At 43.1% G+C, this 12,164-nt stretch overlaps 1 protein-coding gene across 1 annotated transcript in view; it reads right to left on the minus strand.

Moving 5' to 3' along the window:
• ABCC4 (ATP binding cassette subfamily C member 4 (PEL blood group)) overlaps positions 1-12,164 on the minus strand; it is a 1,668,368-nt gene that overhangs the window by 97,224 nt on the left and 1,558,980 nt on the right. The window lies entirely within an intron of this gene.

Here is a 12,164-nt window from a genome sequence, read left to right on the forward strand (position 1 = left end):
ATTGGGGCTGACTGTTTCCTGAGGGCAAAGTGCTGTCCGATTTCCTTTGGATTGTAAGCATTCTACTGTTTATTAATTTGTTTCCCTTTCAGGTCAGAAAGCTAACTTAGGGAATAAGATTTATGTTTTTCTTGATTCATTATTTTGAGCAATGCTGAGTTGACAGTTATCTTTATGCCAATGTTTAATGCATTTAACTAAATTAATAAAACTAAATGTTTGATTCTAATAAAGAGAGTTAATAAAGATTATCCAATTATGAATTTTAAAAGAAACTTTTAAAATGACAAGCTGGTCTTGTTTATTGTAGATAGCATCAAAATCAACATAATTGATCCATTCACCTCATGATTCAGCTGGTCTATTGTTTCTTATGGGCCTGGTATTGATTGGTAAGTATGATAGTGGATTGTGACATCATGTATAAAGTATTTTAGTTGGAGCGCTGGATCACACTCATCCACCCATACAGTCCTGCACATATGCTGTCTTCAAAACACATACAAACAGTGAGTCAGTCACCAACCCACGCAGTCATTTATACACAAAGTGAAACACTGATACATATATTTCAATATTTAAAAGTTACTCGCTAATATATGTATTCAATAAGATACACTTAATAAGTCAGTTAACCAATCATTTTTTTAACAAACACCCTTTTAAACACTTATTTACCCATTTATTCATCCATCAACCTTTACAAATACATATATAAAACATATTTATTTTTCAGAAATACACACATTCACTGGATGGTGTCATCAGTGATGTCACTGACCATGTCATGAGTGATGTAATATGTGACGTCATCAGCAGTGCATTGCAGGCGCGCTTGTTATAGTAAGTCCAACTAACTATAACGTTGGAATTTCAATGGTTTTATGTCAGTAAAAAAAATTCGAACCGGACAGAGGGTCCGGTTCGAAACGCGTCGACCTTGTTTGTTTGGCTTGTTGTCAAAATAATTGTATATATTTGTATTTTTTTAAAAACTGTCATATATTAAGTATTTTGAAAAACAGTTTTGCTCCTGTGTTTTTGCGAATAGTCTATGTCAGTCAGTCAGTCAAAAACTCTTTATTCGAATAATTAAAATCATAAAAGAAGCAACAAAACATACATATAATATAAAAATATATACGTTTAAAAACAGACATCTATGTACATGTGTTCATTTAAATACAAAATATGTATTACATAGTTCATGGGGAAACAAATTAAAACAATTAATATAAAAATATCTCCAGATATACTTAAAACCACTATTAAAACAGTTTAAAATTCATAATTATTCTATTCCGAGATTATGGGGGTGTGGTTCCATTTAATTCATATGTAGAGTTCTTTTGTTTTTCACTCTTGCTGCAGCCACCAGAAAACTAGCTACGCTAAAGATAACCCGCACGCTGTTCAATAATTGCAAATACAGTAGTGCAGGCCTCACCTGCAAGAAGCCTACTTCTCGTAATATGAAGAATTTATTTCGTGCCTCCACAAATTTGTCACAAAACATGATTAGGTGGAGAGGGTCTTGTGTCGAGAAGTTGTCGCAAGAACATGGTGGAGACTCTGATGGCTTACCACAGTGTTGTTGGTCGCCCAACACAAGGTGAATCATGTTAATTCTGAACCTTGTCAGCAAGAAGCGATGGTATGGCTTTGTTACAATCTTAAGATAGGGTTCTATCTGGGGCGAGGACTGCAGGGCATAAATGCTTCTTACTCCTGCTTTTTAAGTTCTACCTCCTCCCTATCTGCCTCAGCCATGATTCGGAAGTTCTGTTTGATCCATCCCAGATCCTCTTTCTTGATTCCCTCTGGGGAGGTAAACAGATCCAGGCGTCCCAGCCTGACACACGCCGCTCTAACGTATGCCAGCCATGGGATACTATGTGCCTTATTGAGGGCCAGACAGTCTTTCACCCCTTCCATGCTCATGACGAGCTCAGCTCGTCATGATGCACAGTTGAGCTGTGCTGATGACGAGCTGAGCTCGTCATGAATGCAGCAGAATAGCAATTTCCAGCACAGGGGAAAAATAACCACAGCAGCTATGTGGTTAAGGATGAGATGATTAAGAGTGATGTCCTCATTCAGCCACGTCTTAGCCCAGCAAATCAACGGCGCTGCCTTAAGATAGTCAGTAATATATCCCATGCCTAGTTCATAATGTACTGCCATGGTCGACGATGACTGAGGTACCGCCAGCAGTGATCTAAAAAACTTATTTTCTACCAATTGAATTTTGTCCACATGTGCATATCTCCAAATCGATGCCCCATAGGAAGCAATAGCGCAGCACTTCGCCTTATAGATTTTGAGCATAGGTTCCAAGGGTTTCGCTCCCAGTCTTTTAGCAAAATTAAGAAGCCCTGTGGTGGATCTAGCCACTATGTTGCTTTTGTGCTTCTGCTGGGGACCCCAGTTCCCTTTCTCATCGAATAAGACCCCCAAGTACGTGAAGACTGGGACCCTTGAAACTTCCGCACCCAGGCAACTGAAAGTTTTAACATTCCTGGGCTTCCTACCGGCCCCTGCAATCATAACATGAGATTTTTTACTGTTAATTTTGAGGTCTAGGGCATCCATAAATTCTCCGAAGCTGTCCAGCAGCCTCTGTAGACCCCGGCCTGTACGGGCGATGAGTACAGCATCGTCCGCGTACAGGAGGACCGGGATATCCGTTCCTCCTGCACTGGGGATGTCCGCACCGGCCCGACCAAAGATTTTTCCAGGCCATTAATATAGATCGTGAAAAGAAGGGGAGCCAGGATACAGCCTTGTCTGACCCCCCGTCTAGATCTAAATAGGGCCGTGCACCTTCCATCATGTGTGACCCTGACGGCTGCTGCTAGGTCCTGGTGAAGTGAGGCTAGAAAATATACCAGGGGAGCATCTAAGCCCATATCTAACAAGATACACCATAGTTTAGAACGGTTCACCATATCAAAGGCTGATGATAAATCCATGAACCCGAGATATAGGAAGCCTTCCTTTGCCACTGTGTACTTGTTAATCAGAAGGTAAAGGTTAAGACATTGGTCCATGGTGCCCCTATGCTCCCTAAAACCGTACTGAAGATTCGAGAGAATCCCCCCATCATTCAGCCAATCCCCCAATTTCCCAAGTATAACTCTTCCCATGATCTTAACGGAAGAATCTAACAGGGAGAATGGCCTATAGCAGGCGGGGTCCCCACGGCTCCCCTTTTTAAAAATAGGCACGACAATTGAGGAACCCCAGGATGGGGGAAAACCCACCAGTGCTGCAGCATTAAACACGTTTGTTAGAATTTTGGCCCAGAAGTTGGGATACATAATGAAAAGATCTGCAGGCACCCCATCCGGGCCAGGGGCCTTATTTATAGAAGTAGCACGGATAGCACTTTCTACTTCTTCTAGTTCGAATTTGATGGGGGACCTAGGACAGCTGATAGTTGGGAGTACAGATGTTAGTTCAGGCATGTCCGTGTCACCATAAATGTTCTTGAAATGCCCAAGCCAAACTTCCTCCGGAATTACGCAGTCCATGTCTGGGCTGTCGCTATCCGCAAAGAATGGCTGATTAATTATGGCCCAGAACTTCCTGCTATCCCTTAGCACATCAACATCCTGTAAGCTATCCCATGCTTCCTCTTTGAATTTCAGTTTCCGACGGGAGATTGCCAATTTGTACTCCCTACGGAGAGAGGAAACCAGAGTTCTATCTCTCGGGCTCCTTTTAAGTGCCTCCAGGAGGGCCTCATGGGCTTTAGAACAGGCGCTATCGAACCATCTATGGGCTTTCTTGTGGTGTGACCCTCTCCCCTTGTTTAAATTGACTGCTATTTGTTTACAGATGGCTGAGAAGGAAGTTATCGTTCCATCACCTACTGCATTCTCATCTAGGCAGATGCCCATATGGGATTCAGTTGTGGCCGTTAGTTCTTCAAAGAAGGCCTCTGGGACAATTTTGTCCCACTTTATCCATCTGCCTTGATCCTTTGTAGAGATCGCTCGTGGAGCTTCTCTTCCCGGTGCCCTGGTGGTGATCTTGGCGCTTATGTCCAATTCTAAAACAAGAGGGTTGTGATCGCTAAATGGGGATGTCACTACTCTATAGGCTGATATTATTGTCAGCAAAGGGGGAGACACAAAGATGTAATCAATGACAGAGTTGACCTCCCTTCCTGTAAAGGTAGGTGCAAACTCATTACCACTCTCCCTACCTGGTTCTGATAGATTCATGTTGGAGAGCAACGCTTCCAGATCCTCTCCCTGTTTACCATGTTCGAAGTGAGGTACCTTACTATTTAGCTGCCCGTCTAAATCATCCCCATAACAGTCCCATATGCAAGGGTGTATGTTAAAATCCCCCATGAGGAAAATCTCTATCGAATAAGAGTGATTGGCTTTATAAACTGACAAGAATTGTTCTAATATATTAAAATGTTTGTGACCATCCATAGCATTATACAAGTTTATCAACAAATATTTCTTGTTAGACCAGGACCACTCCAAGATGAGAAAATTATTAGACTCAATATGGCATTTTCTAAATGACCCAGTAATATCTAGGGAAACAAGGAAAAGTAGGCCACCCTTGGATCTTCCCAAAGTCCCTCTAATCGCAGGGGTAGAGAAGCTTTGAAAGCCATCAAGATTAAAGCTAGAGTCTGCATCCCAAGTTTCCTGCAATGCCAGAATGTCAAAACGTTTAAGAAATTGTAGCCAGATTGGATCAGTGCTTTTAGATCTAATACCCGCCACATTCCAGCTTAAAAATTTGCATGAGTCTATGGGAGTTGTAGGGCAGTCTCTTTCCCTCCCCTCAATTACAGTTACCTGGGCCAGTCAGTCATTAGATTCCATCTGTGATAAAGGTGAGAACCTATTACTAAGATGTATATCTCCCCTTGGTTGCACATTTGTCGGGGAGGCTGGGAGTATATCCATTGGTTCCGTGTCCCCCATCCTAGTTGGCCTCTGAACTAAGGACCGCTGAGCAGTCATTCTCTCCTGGTATGATAGATTACTTGTATTGCTCGGTCTTGTGTGTTGTTGGGAATGTGGGGGTATGTATCTGTAAACACCTGGTGGTGGGTAAAAAAACCCCAGGGGAAGGGGTCTGATGCCCTTATTGATTAGCTCCGAGCCATCCCAGAATAATCTTTCCGCACAGTTCCTGTTCTTAAAATTCACCACCACGCAATCCCCAGGAATGTTTTTTGGTCGATGGCCCACCCATCGTACCCTCCTTACCATTGTAATTGCACTAGCTATATTAGCATCGCCTGAGCTAAATTGGTTGAATCACTGGCTAGCTAAATTCAACAAGTCAGCAGTGGTCTCCCATTCCCCCCCTTACCGGGGGAACTCCAGTGAAGATGGCCACCAAAGGAGCAGCATCCGGAGGCAACTCCAGGCTGTAACCAGGGTGACGGGGGTGTCTACTATTAAACTTATCCCGGTTATGGCATGTATTTTTCTCCATTATAGGGTTATGAAGCTCACCCCTTACGCTTTGCTTCCCCGCAATACTAGTAGCCCCTCCCTCATTGGTGACCTGACTGGGGATTGGAATAAAATTGACAGCTGTAGACGGTTTAATAGATGTAGCATCAGGCTTGTTCAGGTCTCCCTTAACCCCACTGTGTTGTCTCAATAGCTCATCAAATTTAGCGCATTAAGAAAGAAGCCCTGCTACGCAAGTAATAAGTGTGTCCACAATATCCTTGGCTATAGATACCAATGCAGGTTCCAAGCGCTCAGTGAAAAGGTCCTCGATAAATTTCCCAATTTGGCTCTTCGTGCGAGAGTCCAGTCTATTGGTGTTTGCCAAATCTTTATTAGACCTTCCCAGAGAGCTTAGTGGTTTTCTCCTCTTATGTGCCCTTTGTGGGGTCGCAGTGGGCGTGGGGGATGTGGGTAAGTGGACAGTCAAGGCGTCTGGGGGAGTTGGTTGTGGAATAGGGGGTGCTATCAAATCCCGGTTGGTAATTACAACAGTTGGAACCAAGGGTATCTCCCTATTATGGTCAGAACTCAGGGCTGGGTCTAGTTCCTCAGCATTCAAGCCCAATTCTTTCTCAGCGTGTGCAATTTCTTTAGTCAAAGCCCCCACAGCTGAGGTTAGATATGAAATAATTGATTCAGAATGTCTAGGATGTTTAGCTTTTGACCCAGCATCATCTTTGGAGCCTACCTTTTTCCTATTGCCCATGGTTGCTCCGAGTGGTTAGAGAGGGGGCCCAGCCCGGCCTCCTTCGGCCCCTGACGGCCACAGACGGCCCGCCCTCTGCCCGGGCTCAGCCCGGCACGTCCCGCGCGCGTCCTCGCGGGACGGGAGGCATTCCCGTGTTTAATAGCGCCCCGGGCGCTGGCTCTGACGTCACCGGTGCGCCGGTGAGCCCCGGGGCACCTGGGAGTCGTAGTCTTTGGTGGTTTTTGGCCGTTGCCCTCACGGCGGTGCAAGGGGAGCTGTGGTGTCCTCTGCCGTTTCCCTCACGGCGGCATCGGCGGCAGGTAGGTGCGCTGTGTTGTTACAGCCGTTCCCCTCATGGCGCGGTAATTGGCTTGTTCCCCTAGTCTATGGATTAAGTCACTGACCATTCTTCTTCCCATGTTGTCTATTGTGTTATATGTTTGGTATATTGTGAGTTGAAAGGAGTGTAAGTATGACTGGAAAACGGATGTTTTTTGAGTGATGGTGAATATATGTTTCAATCGTCTATTGTATGGAATGTATGTCCTACCCCCCAAAAATCTTTTTTCTTGATTGTTCTTTATACATATATATGAAAAGTTTTTCACTGTGGTTGTGTTTAAAAATTTTGCATAAAAGAAATAAATAATGATGGATAAATTCCAATAAATGGCTAATAATTGATTGTTTGTTAGCTTTGAATTCAATAAGGTTTGTTTTTTGAATAGGACTTAGTATTGGTACCTTCTTTGTTGATTACAGTAGCAGCAGGAGCATCTCAGCCACCACCACCACAAGGACCACCACAACACCACAGTGGTGGAGATGAAGAGGAGGAGGAGGAGTAGAAGGAGGAGGAGAGGAGAACGTTCCTGCATAAAGATACTCATAGCCTGGGAGCACATAGTCTGGGAGTTTTTTTCAATCCCAATGGACCTCAAGAAAGTAAATGCGCCAAAGGTTACTTGCCTAATCTGTGGCACTGTACTTTAAAGGGGGAACCCTAACAAAAAGTACTCTTTTGGAAACAACACCATGATTCGCCACATGCAACGCCGGCACCCTAACAACTATGCTAGGGCAGAGGTCCAAGAAATGGCCAGAAACCCTCCCCAATCTTCTCCCAGCACCTGCCAAAGTAAGCAACCCACTACATTGGGTCCAGAGGCAAGGGAGATGGTCCCAAACATACAACCCCAGTTTGGACAATACAAAATCGTATGTATATTTTGTGGGAAAACAATTACGTATGGTGAGCAAAGCATTAATCTCATCAACCGTGCTGGTGACAACCACGTGTGTCTCAAAAAATCTTAATTTTTTTCCTGATTTTTTTTGCTCCAGTTGAGCTGTTTACAATTCCCTGTTTTTTTGTTTCTCCCCAAAAAAATAACAAAAAATATATAAAATTGTTCATAAAAGCCAAAAAAAGTACAAAATGTTCAAAAAAACAATTAAAAAAATATAAAACAACAAAAAGAACCGCCCTAATGAAATTAACATGGGGAAAACACATTTTGGGACCACCCTTTTATCTCAGGCCCCGCTTGACGAATCCCCCCCAAACTTTCAGGGAAAAAGCGGAGGGCCGCGAGGCAAATTTGAAGAAATTTTCAGGCAGATTCCTCAACTGGCGCCAAAGTTATTACCAATAGAATGTTGCGAATTCCCTGTACAAAATAATCCTAACTATGACTACCTGTTACATTTTTATATATTTTTAAAATGATAAAATGCAACGTTTATTAATTGTTTAAAAGTAAAAATACGTGTGTTCAACTTTTTTTAAATAAGTGTATCTGTTACATTTGTTAACGTATATATATATATATATTGTATATACATATATATCACATAAACACACACACACACACATATATATATATATATATATATTTATAGGAATATACGTATACAAATAACATAAATTGATTTTTTTTAAACACTTTCCTTTCCAAAATTGGCAATATTCACACTGAACAGATGGACACAGACCCAAAGTAGGTGCTTGAATTTAAATTCCTACATTTGTCGCCATGATGCGTTTCAGCTCAAACGAGCCCTGTTCACATGACATGTCAGAGCACGAATTCAGTGCATTTTTAAAGTGACAGTGCAATACATAATCACACCACATGACCTACCAAGCATGGAATAGACGAAATCATGACAAATGTTAAATACATTTCATAAAACATAAACAGATATACGTAAAATGCTGGAGATCAGCCTAATTTGACAATACTAATTTCCAAATGCAGAAAATGATCATGGGATATGACTGATTAATCTAAGAACTAAGGCCCCCATTAGGATGGCGGGCGGATCGGCCTCACCGGGACGGCGGTAGTCACCGCAGGCCCCGCGAGGGCGATCCGCCCACCATCCTTGCAGCATAGACCCCCCGGCATACTACACCGGCTGGGGGGTACGCGGCGGCCTTAAAGACTGTCCGCCTCTTTTCCGCCCGGTCAACAAGTGGACCGGGCAGAAAAGGGTTCAATATGGTGGAGGTGTCTGTTAGACACCTCCAGCCGTATTACAATATGGGCTGGAACATACCTTTCCATCGTGGCATTGCCGCCACGGAAAGGCATGCAGAGTCTGCTTGCGGGGTCCCCTTGTGGGCCCTACGGGACTCTTGGGGGTGGGGGTACACATGGGGGGTACCTATAATAGCAACCTGCATTTCAATGAACAACGTGGCAGGCACCACGCGGTGCCTGTCACGTTGTGCACTGAAAGGCACAACCTGCTTTTGTGGCATTGCGGGGGGCGGTGCTTTCAGCACCACCCGCCGCAATGTCACAAATGCGCCATGCGCCCGCCAGTGTGGCAGGTGCATCCTAATTGGGAGTGCGGGACCGCTGCGGCCTCAGTGGGCGGTCCTGTTTCCCGGGGGTATGGTGGGCGGACAAAGTTCGCCCGCCATACTAATGACCCCCTAAATTTGGTGGACAGATAAACAGTAAAATACTGGAAAATCCCCACTATTAATTACATAACTAACAATGACCAAAGTGTCAAAATGGGAAATAAAATTACATTACAGCATATTAGTCTTTCATGACTTATGGCCAATCACCGTAACTCAAACGTGCCTACAAATTAGAAGACAAGATTGAGTCGTTACCAATGTTGGATAATGCCTAGCAATGCTTGGATGTCGGTCATGGTGTATAGGCAAATAATAAAGTGAAAATCGTGCCTAACATGGGGTGAAATAATAGCCAAATAGAAATGTTAAAATAAATCTTTTGCAACAGGTAAAACTGCTGAATTAGTTATTGATGCTCTCCAAATCATGGATGATCATCTCTCTTGATATTCATAAGCTCATGCCATGGAATGACATGTAGAGCTATGGAATAATTGCTAGTGCGTCTCAAAGCTTCTGGTGGGAATTGCCTGACAATGTGCAAAATATGAGAAATTATGTTTTGTTGTTGTAACATGGTCAAATACTGCTACTCATAAATATTCATCCTTAATAAAGATATATATATGTATTGACCGTGAGAAAGCTGTGTGTACACAGCGAAACGCGTCGGTGCTTTTTCTGCTGATAGACTGAATGCCACTTGCTAAATAAATCGGATGGAAACTATGCTGATTCCGTGAGTGCGTTTTCATTTCTCGCAAGAGAGTTGGACACAATTAATCAAGGCTGGGCTCAGCCGAGGATCACGCACCGAAGCTAAGCAGCGCCAGGGGTCTGCAAAATCGGAGCCAAACTGGGAGTATATATATATATATATATATATATTCACTGAAAAAACCATAGGTTATAGACCATATATAGTTAGGAATTTGTATTTACAAAACCTTGAAAATTCACTGAAAAAACCATTGGTTATAGACCATATATAGTTAGGGATTAGCATTTTCAAAACCTTAATTTACTCGCACAAAACCATAGAAATTCGCATATATAGTTAGTTGCAATAACTATATATCGCGCACCCGCAATCCACTGCTGATGATGTCACATATTACATCATTCATGACATGGTCAGTGACATCACTGATGACATCACTGATGACATCTCAAATGTCAAGCATCTTTGCACATCAGGTTTGCACAGATATGATTGCACATCAATCATCAGTATGTACAGCTGTATACACCATTATATACCATTAAGAATTTTATGAAATCTGTGTCCAAACACGATGAGGCATTGTAGACCAATATGATTTGCACTGCTCTTGATCAGGATGAATATTTATGAGTATCAGTATTTGACCATGCTATGGTCAAATACATATAAATATATATCCACCACCAAGTTTACTGTATCCCGAGCCACACCGATCCAGGTTTGCAAAATCAGGTTTATATTCTGGGCACAAACAGACGTGTTTCGAGCCCAACAGCTCTTGGTCTCCTATATAAATAAAGACTGACATTTTGTACAACTATTTGTTGAAATCAATATTTTTTTTCCGATATTTTTGTACTTACTATTATAAATGTAGGATGTTGATATTTTTTACATGAATATTTAAAACTTGATATTGTGGTATGGAGATATTTTAGGTGTCGATATTCTATCAGTGAACCATGGTATTTCTTGCAATGTATTAACTAGTTTGTTTTAAGGTACTGATCATTCACATTATTATTATTCAAACTAAGGGCATGATTACGATGGTGGAAGGCCCGCCACCAACAGCCTGTTGGTGGCAGGCCCTCCGCCACCATACTGCGCTTTTCTGCCTGCCATATTTATGATGGCTGGGGAAGCGTGGCGATCGGAAAGATTGACCACCATGGTTCCGACAGGCGGTCCTTTTCCGACGGCTTGTTGGAGCACTCACATTGCCCAGCATTGCGGCGGTTCGTGCCAGGCACCGCCGTTGGGATTATGATATTCCTTTCCGCCGGTCGTTTCACAGTGGTCAACTGCCACGAAAAGGCAGGTAGAAGCGAATTTGGAGGCCCATAGTCAGCCCCCCTTTATCCATGGGGTTGGGGCAAGGGCACCTGGGGGCACCTATGGTGCCGCCCTATATATCCCTGGATATGTAAGTGCCTTTTTTTTCATTGCAGTGGGGGCTGCTGACCGAATCCCCGCCACAATGCAAAGTATAGATGATGCGACTGCCGTGGTGGCGGTCGCATCGTAATTCGGATTGTAGGCAGGCCGCCTCATAGGTGGCCGTCCCCAAATCCGTCCACCATCGTAATGAGCCCCTAAGAATTTTTTTTTCTGAACTTCCGGCATTAAAAAACTAAATTTACATCCTGAATCTTCACTAGCTGAGACTATGGGCAATATATTTAGACCAGCTCAATCTTTGGGCATGGCTTATGCATTTAAAATAACCCAACATGTTAACTAGGGAGAGCTGAAAAGAAATTCATAGATTTAGTAGAAAGTAGACGAGGTAATGCAACAATTGAAAATGGTGGAATTTCTCTATACAGCCCAATGAATTACAGCACATTATTAGAAGGGTGACATTTGGTGGATGTCCCTCTGGTGAACCCGTTATCTGGCTTTCTCATCAGATCTCTTATGCATCACTGTTGATACAATCAGAAATCGTGGGGAATGCAAGTTCCCCACAATCCCTGGCGTAGTCAGAGGCATGTGACATCACCGTGCAAATCATCAGAGTCTTTCAAGAAAGCTGTAATTTTGTGTCTCTAATTTTCAGCACCCTAACATGGCATGGACACTGGAAATATGGGCACGGTGAGGTACCCACTACTTTGGGGGGATATTTTCACTGACACTATATGAGAGTGTAAATTCCATCATCCCACGTTTTTATGGTTAATTTTTGGTCACTGAGGGGCATATTATCGAGAACTGCGATAAAATTATCGCCGCTTTAGCGGCAGGAAACTGCCACTAAAACGGCGATAATGGGCGTGATAATATGTCCTTGTGAATACCCATAGCAGCCCATGTTCTGGTGTTAACCCGGGCTGCTATGGGAATTCACAAGGGCATATTATCAAGCCCATT

This window comes from Lissotriton vulgaris, chromosome 8 (genome assembly GCF_964263255.1).
Source record: "Lissotriton vulgaris chromosome 8, aLisVul1.2, whole genome shotgun sequence".
Taxonomy (NCBI): Eukaryota; Metazoa; Chordata; class Amphibia; order Caudata; family Salamandridae; genus Lissotriton; species Lissotriton vulgaris.